Below are 13,616 nucleotides of genomic sequence, written 5' to 3' on the forward strand. Positions count from 1 at the left end.
ACTGTGAAGAACTGCCATAAAGATGTAAAGAAATGAAAAATAGTGAAACAGCATTCTGCTATTTCTCCATGCAAGCAGAGACAGAAACTGTCAGTAAACATCTTGAGCACAAATATGAGCAGAAGTATCCCATGCTGCTTCGAAAAGCTCCCAGGCATGGACTGTAGATGTAGATGCTAGAAGTGATGTGGCGGTTCACCGCATTTATAACAGTTGCAGTTGCTTCCAGTCGTGAAAACTAAATATTTGTGCATAGATACCGAGTTACTTAAGTCATTTTCATTTCAACTGCATCATGTCCCCACTTCTCCCCCGCCTCTCCCCTGAAATATTTGAGTCTTTGTGCTTTTTGCCTCGTGGCAGCGTCTGTTTTGGAAGCACATCAGAGTGCTGAGGGCAGTTTATACTGTTCCCAGTAAGGCTGGAACTTCAACATTTTAAAAATTAATTACAAATACTTGCTGATTGAGGTAAACACACAACTGCAACGCAATTGCCAACAACTATCTTTTGCACGTCAGCCACTTCAAGGGCAACTGTGCTATAAACTGCTCTCCTAAAAACCCTAATTAATTTTTATCCCTTGCCCTTTGCTTGGCCCTTCAAGGGAAGTCAGCTCCGCTGTGCAGGGTTTGGCCTCTGGAGTAGCCTGGATGCCTCTTTGAGTATTATCCACAGAGGCAGAGGAGTCAAGCAGGGCAAGGACAGCAGCAGGCACTAGTCACAGGCCCAAAGAATATATAGCCATAACTTCTGATTGCCATTTTTTTCTTTGCATTTATTTAAAATGCCCTGAACCAAAATAAGACAGTGTATTCATCCCCATCTCCCCCAAACACAGAGTCAGGAATGGTGAATATTTTCCATTTCAGGAACTTGACAAGAATACTCCGAATGTATTGTTTTGATGGTCTTTCAGAGAAGAAAAAGCATTTATCCACTCAGATCCAGCAAGGCATTGTGATCAAGAGTGTCCATGTTTTATCTGCCCCTGGGGTACCAGCAACTCTGCAGGCAGTCAGGAGGAGAGGAGCTGCCTGCATGCCTTGCCTGCAATGCAGCGTTTGCCATGTATGAGGGCCAAATTCCCTTGCTCCTTTGGGACAGCCCACAGAGGGGAACAGGGACAGGGATGGGGATGGAAGTCCCCCCATGAGCGCCACATGGCCACCTCTCCTGGCAGACAGCCCCCCCAGGGACACAGCCCAGCCCCTGCCCTGGTGGGGAGGGCACTGCCAACATTTTGTGACAGTTTTATCCAGTTGCTAAGCAGCTGGGTCCAGAGACACAAATACAGTGAAAACAAGCTGCCCCAAGGGAAAACGGCTGCTCTGGGAGGGCAGTCCCTGCCCTAGACCTGTGTCTGCCTCTCCCCTCCTCTCTCAGGCGCATGGTTTTGTGGGGCTGCGCCAGGGTCTGCCCCAATACCCGAGCAGGGGTTGTTACATGTGCAAGGCTTTGGGAAGGGGCTCTAGTCCAAGCTGAGTTGTCTCCTCAAGGGGCTGTTAGCCCATGCCTGCTCACAGAAGGCTGAGGGAACAGATCCAGCTCCTCCAGGCCCTTCAGCTGTAGCCATGTCTGCACAGGGCAACATTAAGCACCACTGGGGCCAGAGAGCAGAGCCATGTCCAGCTCTGCAGCCCAGCACTCAGGTCACCCACTCCTGGGTTTCAGCAGTTTCTGCTGCTCTCAGTGGTTAAGTGTATTACGGCAAGTGTGCTTGTCTGAATAGCAGGACCACCAAATCATACTTTTAAATACTTGCATACCACCTGCTCCATCCCTGACCTCTCAAAGGACTACCTTGTTTCAGTGCAAAGCATAGTAGCCCCAGCACAGGGAGCTGAGAAGACCCCTACCACCACACCATGACGTCTCTCATCCCAGTGGTTAGAGCAGAAACAGGAGATCCAGGCTCAAAACCCTCAGGCAATTCAAATTACGTTTACCTTTCTCCAGTCTCCTTTAGTTGTCAGACACTCACCCTTTCTCCATCAGCATAAGAGCCGTATCAAAGGCTGTCTGCCATCCAGGAGTTAATCTGCAGGACCTTTAGAAGGAGGCATCCTTTCCATGCAGCATGCAAGAATGGGATATGTCACACCTCAGAGGGCATTTTGGGACACAGCACTGTAGCAAACCCATTTATTGTACAAGGGGGCACCAACACAAGTCTTCAGGGATGCAGCCACATTGCACTATAATGCCCTTGGTCATCCAGCAGCAGGCTGCCAGAACGGGCATCTCAGCATTGCTCCAGCTTGAAAACAGATTATCTGGTGCCACAGAGAATGGATTTATCATGACTGATCCCATTCATTTCCTAGAGGATATGCCAAGAGACTGAAATAGAAATGGGGTCAGCAATTAAGAGGGTAGCTCTCCATCACTTTCACCGTGTGTTGATATGATGATGGCTGGTTTACATATTTACCTGATACATAGCTTACTGAAAGTTTTAGGAGGACATAGGTCAAGGAGAGTGGGAACAAACCTTGAGGGGCTGTTGTACAGAAACTGCCATCCTCACAGATTTATTCTCTGTCATGAAAGCATGCAGGAGAGGGCTGGAGAGTATGGAACTCTGCCTGGGGATGGGAGGTGGACCAACAGAGAGCTTGTGGGTCAAGGTCAAAGGGAGAACATTACTGTGGGGGTCTGCTACAGGCCACAGGATAAAGAGGACTCTGTGAATGAAGCACTCTATAGACAGATAGGAACAGCCTCACGCTCACAGGCCCTTGTTCTCATGGGGGACTTCAACCACCCTGACATCTGTTGGAGTGAAGGTACAGCCCGGCACAAGCAATCCAGGAGGTTCCTCGATTGTGTGGAAGACAACTTCCTTCTGCAAGTAATAGAGGAGCCGACAAGGAGAGGTGCCATGCTTGACCTCGTGCTCACCAACAGGGAAGGGCTCGTTGGAAATGTGACTCTCCAGGGCAGCCTTGGTTGCAGTGACCACGAGATGATCGAATTCGAGATCCTCAGGACAGTGAGAAGAACGCGCAGCAAGCTCACTGCCCTGGACTTCAAGAGAGCAGACTTTGGCCTCTTTAGGAACCTGCTTAGTAAGGTTCCATGGGATACAGCCCTAGAGGGCAGGGGGGCCCAAGACTGTTGGTTGATATTCAAGGATCACTTACTGCAAGCTTTGAAGTGTTTCATTCCAACAAGAAGAAAATTGGGCAAGAAGGCCAGGAGGCCTTCATGCATGGATAAAGAGCTGCTGAGGGAACTTAGAGGGAAAAAATAAGCTTATAGAAGGTGGAAGGGAGGACAGGCAGCCAGGGAAGAATACAGGGACATTGTCTCGGACATGGTCTAGTGTGAGGAGTCCCTGCCCATGGCAGGGGGGTTGGAACTAGATGATCTTAAGGTCCTTTGCAACCCTAACTATTCTATGATTCTACGATACATATTCCTTCCATATAAAGAAGGTTTTCTTCATGTCAGTGGGGAAAGGGGAGTGGATGAATAGCAGTTAGGTGCAGCCTCAGCTCAGTTTTCTGCCCCACCAGGCCTAGCTGAAGAGTGACTGACTTTAATCCTGACAAGGATGTCATATATGCAGTATTTTCTTGAACTGGGGTTGCCAAACATCTAAGCACAAGAAGCAAAGGTTGAGAAGTGTCTTTATGAAGGTGTCACAATGGCAGTGACCCAGTGTTCTATGCTGGAGCCAGGAGTTCTGGGACATCTTAGTACCACCACCACAAGGGCTGTTTCAGTTCCTAATCCTTTTGGTAAGTCCAACTTTCTCTGCAGCTCATGGGTATTACCTCTCCAACAGAATCCACAGCGCTCTTTTAGAGAAATGTTATTCCTTCCCGAGGCAGGAAATTTCAAGCTTGTCAAAGCACTTTTCTGAGCCAAAAAGAGCTACAGTAGAGAAATCTTGATCGAAAACAGGTGCAAGGCTGGCTGGATGGCTGAAAAAGCGCCACAGTGCAGTTTGTATAACCCCTGGGGGAAAGACATGTTCTCAGTGTGAGGGAAAGAAAATAAGCACTGGGTTGAGTGTGCCTTGGGGAGCCTGCAAGGAGCCAGGGAGCAATGGCTCCCTCCGCAGCTCGCACTCTGGTCTGCAAACATCTCATTGCAAGTCTGGTTTAGCTGGGTGGCAATCCAGCCTGCATGGCCCACAAAGGAGCAAATGTGCTGCTCCCTTCTGCCAGTGCAGTGAAAGTGTATGAGCCATAAGCAGACGCAATTGTCATGGGTTTAAGCCTTGGGAATCAAGAAGCAAAGGCTCCATCCCTACTCCGAAAGGCCTAAGAAGAGACCTGTTTGTCAGGGGGACTGATGGTCCCACAGAGCCCACTGGTGTCAAGGAACAGTGGATGGGCAAGTCTTTCTAGGAAAAGGAGGCCATCTGTATGCAGTTTCTGGGAATGGGACACTTGTCTTCATTGTTTTAGCCTATAGAGACCTCCAGTAAAACCATTGAAGCTGATCAAACCCTGTGGATGGCATTGGAAAGAAACTTTCCCAACTCTCTGTAAATTTTGCATGTGAGCTGACCTCATGCTCTTCCATGCATATCCTCCAGGGCAACTATATAACTTCTGCATTGGCTATAAATAGATGCCAATTTGGAAGTAAAAAAGGTCTCATATCAAAGGCCATTTGAAGAGCCGTGCAGACAAAGTGGCTTTGTTGCCAGGATCCAGTCATGTTGCACCCCTAATACCCCCATAAGGATGGCGAGAGGCGGTGGGTGGGCAGCGGCTGGACCCCTCTGCTCTGGATGGATGCAGGGATGTACCCACAACACCCAAGGCACAAGGACAATATGCCTGTGTAAGGCAAATGTGGCCCCATCCTTATTTCCCCCCATAGACCACAGCAATTTTCTCCAGCAAGGTGCCATTACCGTACAACCAGAGACCTAAGACAGCCCAGAAGACACCAGGCAAGGTATCTCTGCCTTGCTTATGGTGGAAAGACATGGTCTATGATTTGGGCTCACTAAAAGACGCTCTGTGCCTCTTGTGGGGTGGAAATCATTCCACTGCTGCTCAGAATGTCAATCTGCATTAGAAAGGTGCCTCCCTTGCTGGCAGCCTTCACGGTTGTTCTGCCAGTGCCACACAAATTCATCTTCTCCAGCAGCCTCTGAGAAAGGGAGGATTGCCAGCTCTTTTGCTGGAAGTTTCAGCTTTTACGTTTACAGAGAATATCTATAAAATGGCATTTGAGCAGGCCTTAAAGGTGCAGGAACCAGGGTACAAATAAACACCAACCCCAGTTTATTGGGTTTTGAATTCTAAACCTTGTTGATAATTTTAGTGGCCTTAATTCATGGCTTGTGAATGCTTTGATGTGTTACTCCTGCTCCTGACATAAAATAACCCTACATTGGCTGTGTTTACAGGCAGGGATTTCCTTCCCTAATAAATGATTGAAAGTGTTCAGACAATTAAGTCTCCAGAGCTGTTAATTTAGCAGTTTCCCTGATCGCTAACAACCAGCTCTTGAGAAACATTAACACCAAACTACCACAAGAGTGGGAATTAGTGATTTACAGACATTTGAAGACCTAACATTAGTTTTCTAGCTCTGCATTTTTAAACTAAGTGGTATTCCTTTTCTTCACGTAGTCTCTCTACTCTTGGGCATCTCTCAGATGCATGGACAAGGGAGGGAGACATGGAAAACCACTACTACAGAGGCATATTAATTTAGGTGTATATGCTTTATATAAAGTAGGTATTACAAATAGTGATCTTTTCTATATATTTTTCTATTTTATATGCATGCAGGACAGCTTGTGTACAAGGCTTCAGTCACAACTCCCAGTAGTGAGGCATCTGGTCCCATAAAGTTACTGACAGCCAGGTTTTGACACGCCATACATGGATTATCCAGTTTCACATTAACAGAGGCAGGGTACCAAATCCCCAAGCCTGCTCTGCACAGACAATTGCCTGTAGCCACAGACTCACCTCTGTCCCAAGGGGGAAATTCAGTTTCTCCAGTTACTCGGTAACACACTGGGCTTGAAAAGCCAACAGAAATACAACATGGGTGTCATGGACCCCTGAGTGGAAAGACGTAGGCACATGTGTGTGTGTCTACATGGGGAACCTGGATGTGGTGGCTGCAAGGAAGAGCCCACTTGGGCACTGCCTGCAGCAGTCAGGGAACCAGCCACTGTGGGTGCTTTCCATCAACAAACCCCATCATGCCAAAGGCCCTAACAAACTTCCATCACTTGTTTTTTGCTTCTAAATGGGAGCCAACCTTCAAACCCCTAAATAAATGGCTGGGCCAAGCAGGCAATAGCAAACAGAGAACTCACAGCAAAATACCTCTATTTTTCTGGCTGGTTCCTTTGCAATGTAGGTTGGTGAAGCCTCTACAGTGTTGAAACAAGGAGCCAGCTGTCCCTGGTTTCCACCCATAGACCTGAAGGATGCTCTGCACCCTGCAAGTATTTGCTGCTTATTTCTATGCTTTTAGATTTCATCCTTCACGTACATTGCACACTTAGTTTTGTTCTCAGTCAAATTTGCATTAGACAGCAAAACAAAAATATCCCAGGCATTTTTTGCCCCTTCCTGGTGTCTCTCTTTACTCCCAGTCCCTGCAGGACTCAGACACCCTGGGTAGCTGCTGAAGCCAGTTAAAATTATGCTTAAAGTTTAGCACTTGGCTTTTCTGGTCTGCAAGCCAGCTGTGGGTCAAGCAGCATTGATTTAGATGACTTACAAAGGTATGCTGCAAGTCAAGAGGGCTCTCAGTGCTCCTGAGGCTGAAATCAGACGCTCCAGCTATGTTTCAGCATCGATGGAGCACAGTGCCCTCCTCTGCTCCAGCAGGCTGTGCCAGCTGTCGCACCAGGGCGAGATGCTCTGCGGTGGGGTCAGTCCCAGAGCCCAGTCATGCCCCCCTGATCCAGGAGGGTCTGCCCCACAGATCAGCTGGAAAGCCACAAAACTGACCCTCAATGGGACATCATCAGTGATAATCCTGTGTTCAGTTTTGGCCCCCCTCACCATAAGGCAGACACTGAGGTGCTGGAGCGTGCCCAAAGAAGGACAACAAAGCTGGATGAAGGGTCCAGAGCACAAGTCTTATGAGGAGCAGCTGAGGGACCCGGGGTTGTTTAGTTTGGAGAAAAGGAGGCTCAGGGGGGACCTTATTGCCCTCTACCACTACCTGAAAGGAGGTTGTAGTGAGGTTCGTGTCGGTCTCTTCTCTCAAGTAAGAAGTGATAGGACAAGAGGAAATGGTCTCAAGTTGTGCCAGAGGAGTTTTAGATTGGATATTAGGAAAAATTTCTTCACCAAAAGGGTTGTCAGGCACTGGCACAGGCTGCCCAGGGGAGTGGTGGAGGCACCATCCCTGGAGGTATTTAAGATATGTGTAGATGTGGTGCTTAGGGACATTGTTTAGTGGTGGACTTGGCAGTGCTAGGCTAACAGCTGGACTTGGTGATCTTTAAGGTCTTTTCCAGCCCAAACAGTTCTATGATTCTAAGGGATTTAGAACTGAGCCCATTTTGCAGGTAGATCCTTGCAAGCGCTGAGGCTGTTGAACTCAAAGACCATTTTAAATATGGCAGCAGTAACTCAATGCCTATGAATTTTTAAACAACGAAGCTCTGGATCAATTAAAAATCTTTCAGTGTACCTCTCTAGTAACAACTTGTTTATGTGCCACGCGCTTTTCCTCTCTCTTTAATTGGGTCGTAATTACTCTGCCTACAATGCTGTGTGTGGTGAATGCACTCGCACATCTTGCCCGCTCTTCTTGAGACAGTCCGGCAGCTCAAATCTGGTTCTTCCCCATCCTTCACTAGGGCAGGTTTGAGGCTGCTCAGCCCTGTGCAAGTGGCTCAGCTGTGTGAGCAGAGCAGGGAACTGAGGATGCTGAAGCTGTGTGGCGTACCTCAGCCCTGTCTTGAGGCAGTGGGAAGCTCTGGAATGCTGGATTTCCCCCTTTTGTGGGGCAGGAACCTGGTTTACTCCCCCACTGGTCACAGTGCCTTGCCTGCCCAGCGTGGGTGAGGCTGTGGGGTGGGCATGGTGCTGCCCTGGAGGCTGTGACACCGCTGTGCTGGCAATCACCTCTCCCAGCCACGTGGGGACCAGTGGCACACGCAGGTCCTTGTGTCCAGAGTCAACCTGTGATGGACGAAGCAGGAGACAGCTTCTGAAATGCTGGGTGCAATGTGTCCTGAACCCCCATTTTTAAATTGGAAGTTTAATAATTTCTTCCTTAAGTATTTCTACTGCCCAGCCAAAAATGGTGCCTAAAATTAGCTTCCCCTGATACAGACATTTTTGTCATATTTGGTGCATTCCTATTTGAACATTGAAAGCCAGCTGTTTGGGCTGGGTAACAGGGACCAATCTGTTTGTAACTATACTGATCTGGCATTGTTAGCCCTGGAATTAATAGCTTTTTTATCTGTCGGCATCCTATGCTCATTTTTTCCATACTAAGAGAGTGCCAGAGGAAGCATTATAAGGGCTATATAATTAAAACCAGAAGTGCCTCCCAGTGAACTTAACAGTAAATGCTAACGGTATTTCTAGCAAAAGCAACGCCTCGGGGAACTCATTGCAAATGAACTAAGAAGGACTCAGCGCTGTTGCCTTTACGGATTTTAACTGAATCTGTACATTTGAAAGGAGGAAGATTTGTGGTTTTTTCATGTCATTTGAAGTCCTCTGTAAATGCGTTCACCGACTGCTGGGTGAAGCCTGTGAGACCAGATTCAGAAGCCACCCCCGATTCTGTTGTTCCTTCCCTCACCAGGATTTTTCCATCACAACCCAGTTTTTCCATCTCTTTTCTGGTTTTACACTGGAGAAAGCCGCTTGTCTTCGGGAAGTGGCGCTGGAGTGAGAAAGAGCTGGGCTCTGGTGTGATGAGAGGGCAGTGGGAGGCTGGTGGCCTTGTGGTCCGCAGTGCCCACCCCTGGGCTGATGCCAGCAAAGAGACTGAGGGCTGGCTCTGATCATCTCAGAGCTCTGCACCCTTTAGGGTGGAAAATAAAGATGTTGAGAGAGACAAAAATAACCTATTTAAAGAATGCCCACAAAAATCCAGCGGTCTCGGAATGGCCGTGCTCTGCAAATACTTCTGTGCCTGATTTTCCAGGCATGTGTGAGAAGTTTGCGCAGGGAGTTTTAAGCAGAGTGGTATAGGAGACTTTTTGCTCCAGCTGTGGAAGCCTCCCTGTGGCCTAGCCACTGAGATGCTTGCTGCAGGGGTGGGGGCTCTGGCAGGAAGGCAGAACAGGGAAGCAGGTAACAGCTCAAGATGAAATGTTTTCCTGCACTGAGGGGCATGAGGATCACACCAGGGGGCTGCAGATGGGCTCTGATGCCTGCCTTACACGCTCCTGACAGCCAAATGCCTCGTAGGAAAAGCTTCCTGTGCTGGCACAGGGCGTTTTGCTGAGCTACTTCTGCAACAACGAACCGTGCCGCTGGGCAGGGAGCTGGGAAGCCTTCCTTTTGAAGAAGGCCAAGTCCAGTGCTGGAGCAGGCTGGCCTGGAGGTGGGCAATATAGTGACCACCTTGCCAGCCCCAGTTCCTGCTCTGCCCATCAACACCAACATGCCCCTAGAGCCCTGGAGAGCCTGCATAACCCAAAATGGGTGTATGGCTGCTAGAAGTGATCTAAGCCAGTCACTGTCTGGGCACAGACAGGCCTCAGTCAGTGGAGGATGGCTGTAGACTTGAGGGACCTGGCCTGGTGCTTGGGCAAGTTCCTGCCATGCTGGGAATGCAGGGAGCAAACACCATTCCTGGCAGAGAGATGCTGGACACATCAGTGACAAGGGACCGCACAGGGCTACAGGTCAGAAGTTGATTCATCTAAGTCATAAAGCAAGCTTTGATTGCTCCTAGCCAGGACTGGTTTTGAACCAGCTGGCAGAAAGACCATCCAGGAGCATCCTTAGCTCCTTGGTGAGCTTGTTCTTAGTCATCTGTGCTCCTGCAATGTTACTGGTGAACTCTGAATGGTGAGGAGCTTCCCTGGTGCTGTTGCTGGAGTTCCTCAGTCAGTTGAGTTGGTACCAAAATTTGCAGGTTGACCCAAAGCTTGGGTCAAGCCTGGTGGCAGAGGCATGGTAGAACTTGACCAAAGGTAGGGCAGTTGGAGTTATTTGATCTAGCATTGTCTTCCCCTTTCTCAACTCCTTTTAGTGGTTTCTGGAGGAAATACAGCCAAGATATGCATGAAATTCAATATGCTGAGTGTGCCTCTGTGCAAGGAAGCACCTGACACCTAGCTATATTATTAAAATGTCTTGCAACTTTACATCTTCTTGTTGATACGATGCTGTGTGACCTTCAGTGACAGCAAGACCGTTCTCTCGGTGAGATGAGAGCCAGGGAGAACAAAACAGAGGACAAGCAAGAAGCAGTACTCCTGTGCTGGCAGGGCAGTGGGCCAAGAAACTCTCATCTATTGGTACTTCTGCTGTGACTTTGGCCAGACTCAGTTCCTGGAACCAGCTCAGTGTGTCTGAGGCTGCAGGTCATGGGATGTGCTGAAGGGCTTGGAGGCAATGGCACAGCCCTGGGCAGCAGGACCAGCAGTCACCGGTCACTGTGAGCACTGCTGCCAGCCTGACGGGAGCTCCCATCACCATCAGCAGCTTGGTTTCTCCAGGATGGAGAAGTGAAAAAGAAGCTGTAATTACTGGCCACAGACATTTGCTTGGGCAAACATCTGTGCTCCGGCCAAACGGACGGAAGCCAAAGGGTTTGGTACAATACCCAAGCCAGAGCAGGCTCTCTTACACATAAGCTTATAGGCACACAACAAAAGTTTCCTTCGTGGCAGATGTAAGCTCTGAAAAATGTGGCAAGGAGAGCAGGATGCTCGGTCAACCCTTTAATAATAAACAGCTGTCATAAAGCGTGGGCTTCCTACAAGTTTGCCACCAACCTAATTAGAGCCAGTGCTTCAGCTTACGTAGCAAGGAAATGTCAGGGTGGAGAGCGCCCATGTGGTGAGTCTTCCCCTTCCATATGAACATCGTTCCTTTTTCCACCACCTTTCTTTCTTCTCCTGTCTCTGCTGCAATGCTGCATGGCGCTGCATCTTTTCCTAACAAAAAACAATCCCTGTAACATACTTTTTATCTAGCTGCAAGTTGGAAATTTCCAAAGGCTGCCTTCACTCTGGTTATTGGACCACAGAGAACAAGCCCAGGAGGCGAATAGTCAGCTGAACTTCAGGGTCGCCAGCACTCTTGCCGCTTTTGGTAACAAGGAAAGCTGAGGCTGAGATCCGGCCCTTGTGTAAGCCTCTGGTTGGTCACTGAAATCATTGAACCATCCAAAATACACAGAGGACTCATTCCCTCCCCCACTCATCTCATTTTGTTTTTCCTTTATACCCTTGTTCATTTTGGAAACCAGCATTATAGGAAAACTGCAGTAAGCTATTTTTGGGGCAGCTACATGGTTTTTGACTTGTTGGCATCCCAGTAAAATCCTGACCTGCCAAGGGCATTTAGCCCAGTATCTTGGTCCTGTATGAGGTCCAAGTTTCACATCCATTAGGCAGCAGAGCTGATGACAGAAGCTGTGATTTAGAGGTTGCCTAATGGAATCCTCTGCCCCAGAAGACATTCAGAGTAAAATTCACAGTGATGCCCAATGAAAACTGCTAAGCTTGAAATGTGATGTGTTGGGCTGAAGGTGAGTGGAGACATGTCTGCCAGGCTTCAGCTAAGCCTGGCTAAGGGGTAATAGGTGATTGCCCAGCCCAGCAGCTCCCTAACAGAAGGTAGCTTTGCTGTGCTGTACATGGGAACTTGTCCTGGCCGGAAAATCAGGGCGCTGGTGAGGAGCAGGATGAGCTGCTGCCTGCACCTTGGCATCTTCACTGTGAAGAGCAGAGAGGAGAACAAGGAGCATGCCCCTTGGAAGACAACTTTAGGGGACAGAGGGTCTGTTGAAGAACATCAAGAACTGAGATTTCCTCCTCTGCTCAGTTAGGGTGAAATAAACTGGGTCCCACATCAGCATCTTTTGGTTGCAGTTCAGTACCAGTGGGGAACTGCTGGGTTAGGGGTGCAAACCAATCTTGTGATTATCTCCCACCTCACATCCACTGACTCTAGAGGGTGTTGTCAAAGCTCCCCATATGGTGGGAGGTCAGATGAAGCTGTAAATCCTCCTTGTGAACCTGCTGGTTATATTATGTGTTGAGGTGTAAAGTTCATATGTGGAAAGGGGACAATAACAGTGATTTTCCATAGCCATGGTCTCAAAGACACCTCTGTGCTGTTTGAACCTCAGCAACTGAAGTCACCAAGAAGTAAATCGATTGCTAACTTTCGGCAGGCAGCCACAGCATGTTTTCTACTCTGCCTCTGCAAGTCTTCACTCAGTCATGAGGCCTGCTGACTCCATGTGCTGAGACAGCACCCAGATGCCTTTATGAGAGGACTTTTAAGATGGAGCTTAAACAAGACTGAAGCAAACTATGTGTAGGCCAGATCCTAAATATAGTTGTAACACCACCCCTTTAATTGGGTGTTGATTTTCTCCTAACCAAATTCTTCTAATGCCTTTTTAGTTGCTGGTAGAATTTCAGCTCAAGTATAAAGAAATGGAGTTGTTTTTCAAAATATATTTCTGGAAGATGGGAAAGTGGGCATGCAGAGGAAAAACTATCCTTGTAGGTGCACATTTGAGTCTCTTACACCTTGATAACTTGCTGCATAAGGCAAAAGGCAGAAAGGGAGTCTACCCAGCATCCTCTGCTAGCATCTTCCTTGTTGTGACATGCTTTTAAAACCCATAATGTAACTATCAACTGAAAGGAAAACTGCCTGAAAGTTTGTCATTACCAGTTCTGGTCCTTTGCACTAAGTCCAGTGAGCGTGCCGATGGGAAGTGGTGAATGACCTCCTTACTTTGCTTTGCCTGTGTTCGTGGCTTTTGCTCTCCCTATTAAACCGCCTTTAGTTTAATCTCAACCCATGCATTTTTGCACTTCTACTCTTCTGATTCTCTCCCCATCCTGCTTGGGGGAAGTGCATGAGTGGTTGCAGGGTGTTCAGTTGCCACCTGGGGCTAAACCATGACGCCATTTTCAAATTGCTCTTGCAATCTATATCCAGATACTGCTTTGAATTACCTGAAGGTATTGTGTGTGTGTGTGTATTAGGTTTAAGTTTATTATAGTGAAGTACAAATAGATTTTAGTCTTTACCTGTCCCCAGCCATCAGATAAGATGATAAAGCAAAGACACTTCTCCAAACAGACTCACTTAAAAGCCTGGAAAACAATTGCGCTGTATTGATTTCTTTTTCCTGATCTGAAAAACTTGGTTTCTAAATTCTAGACCAGATCATTCTTGGCTGACTCTCAGGCAGATTCAAGATGCCCCAAGCAACTTGAATGGCACTGAGGAAAGCAGAGATTAAAGGACAATACACAAAGCAACACAAAAGCCTTGAATGTTCTATTTAAAGTGACTTTATTAAAACATCGTTAATATAAAATGTGACCAAGTACATTATTTTTGTAAGAAGGTTTAATAAAAACATACTAAAGAAAGAAGGAGCATCAACTCTTGTCAAAGCACAGGAAAAACCTACCAGGATAAGTAAAAAGTTCTGCAGCATGT

This window comes from Psittacula echo (assembly GCF_963264785.1).
Source record: "Psittacula echo genome assembly, chromosome: 4".
Classification (NCBI taxonomy): domain Eukaryota; kingdom Metazoa; phylum Chordata; class Aves; order Psittaciformes; family Psittacidae; genus Psittacula; species Psittacula echo.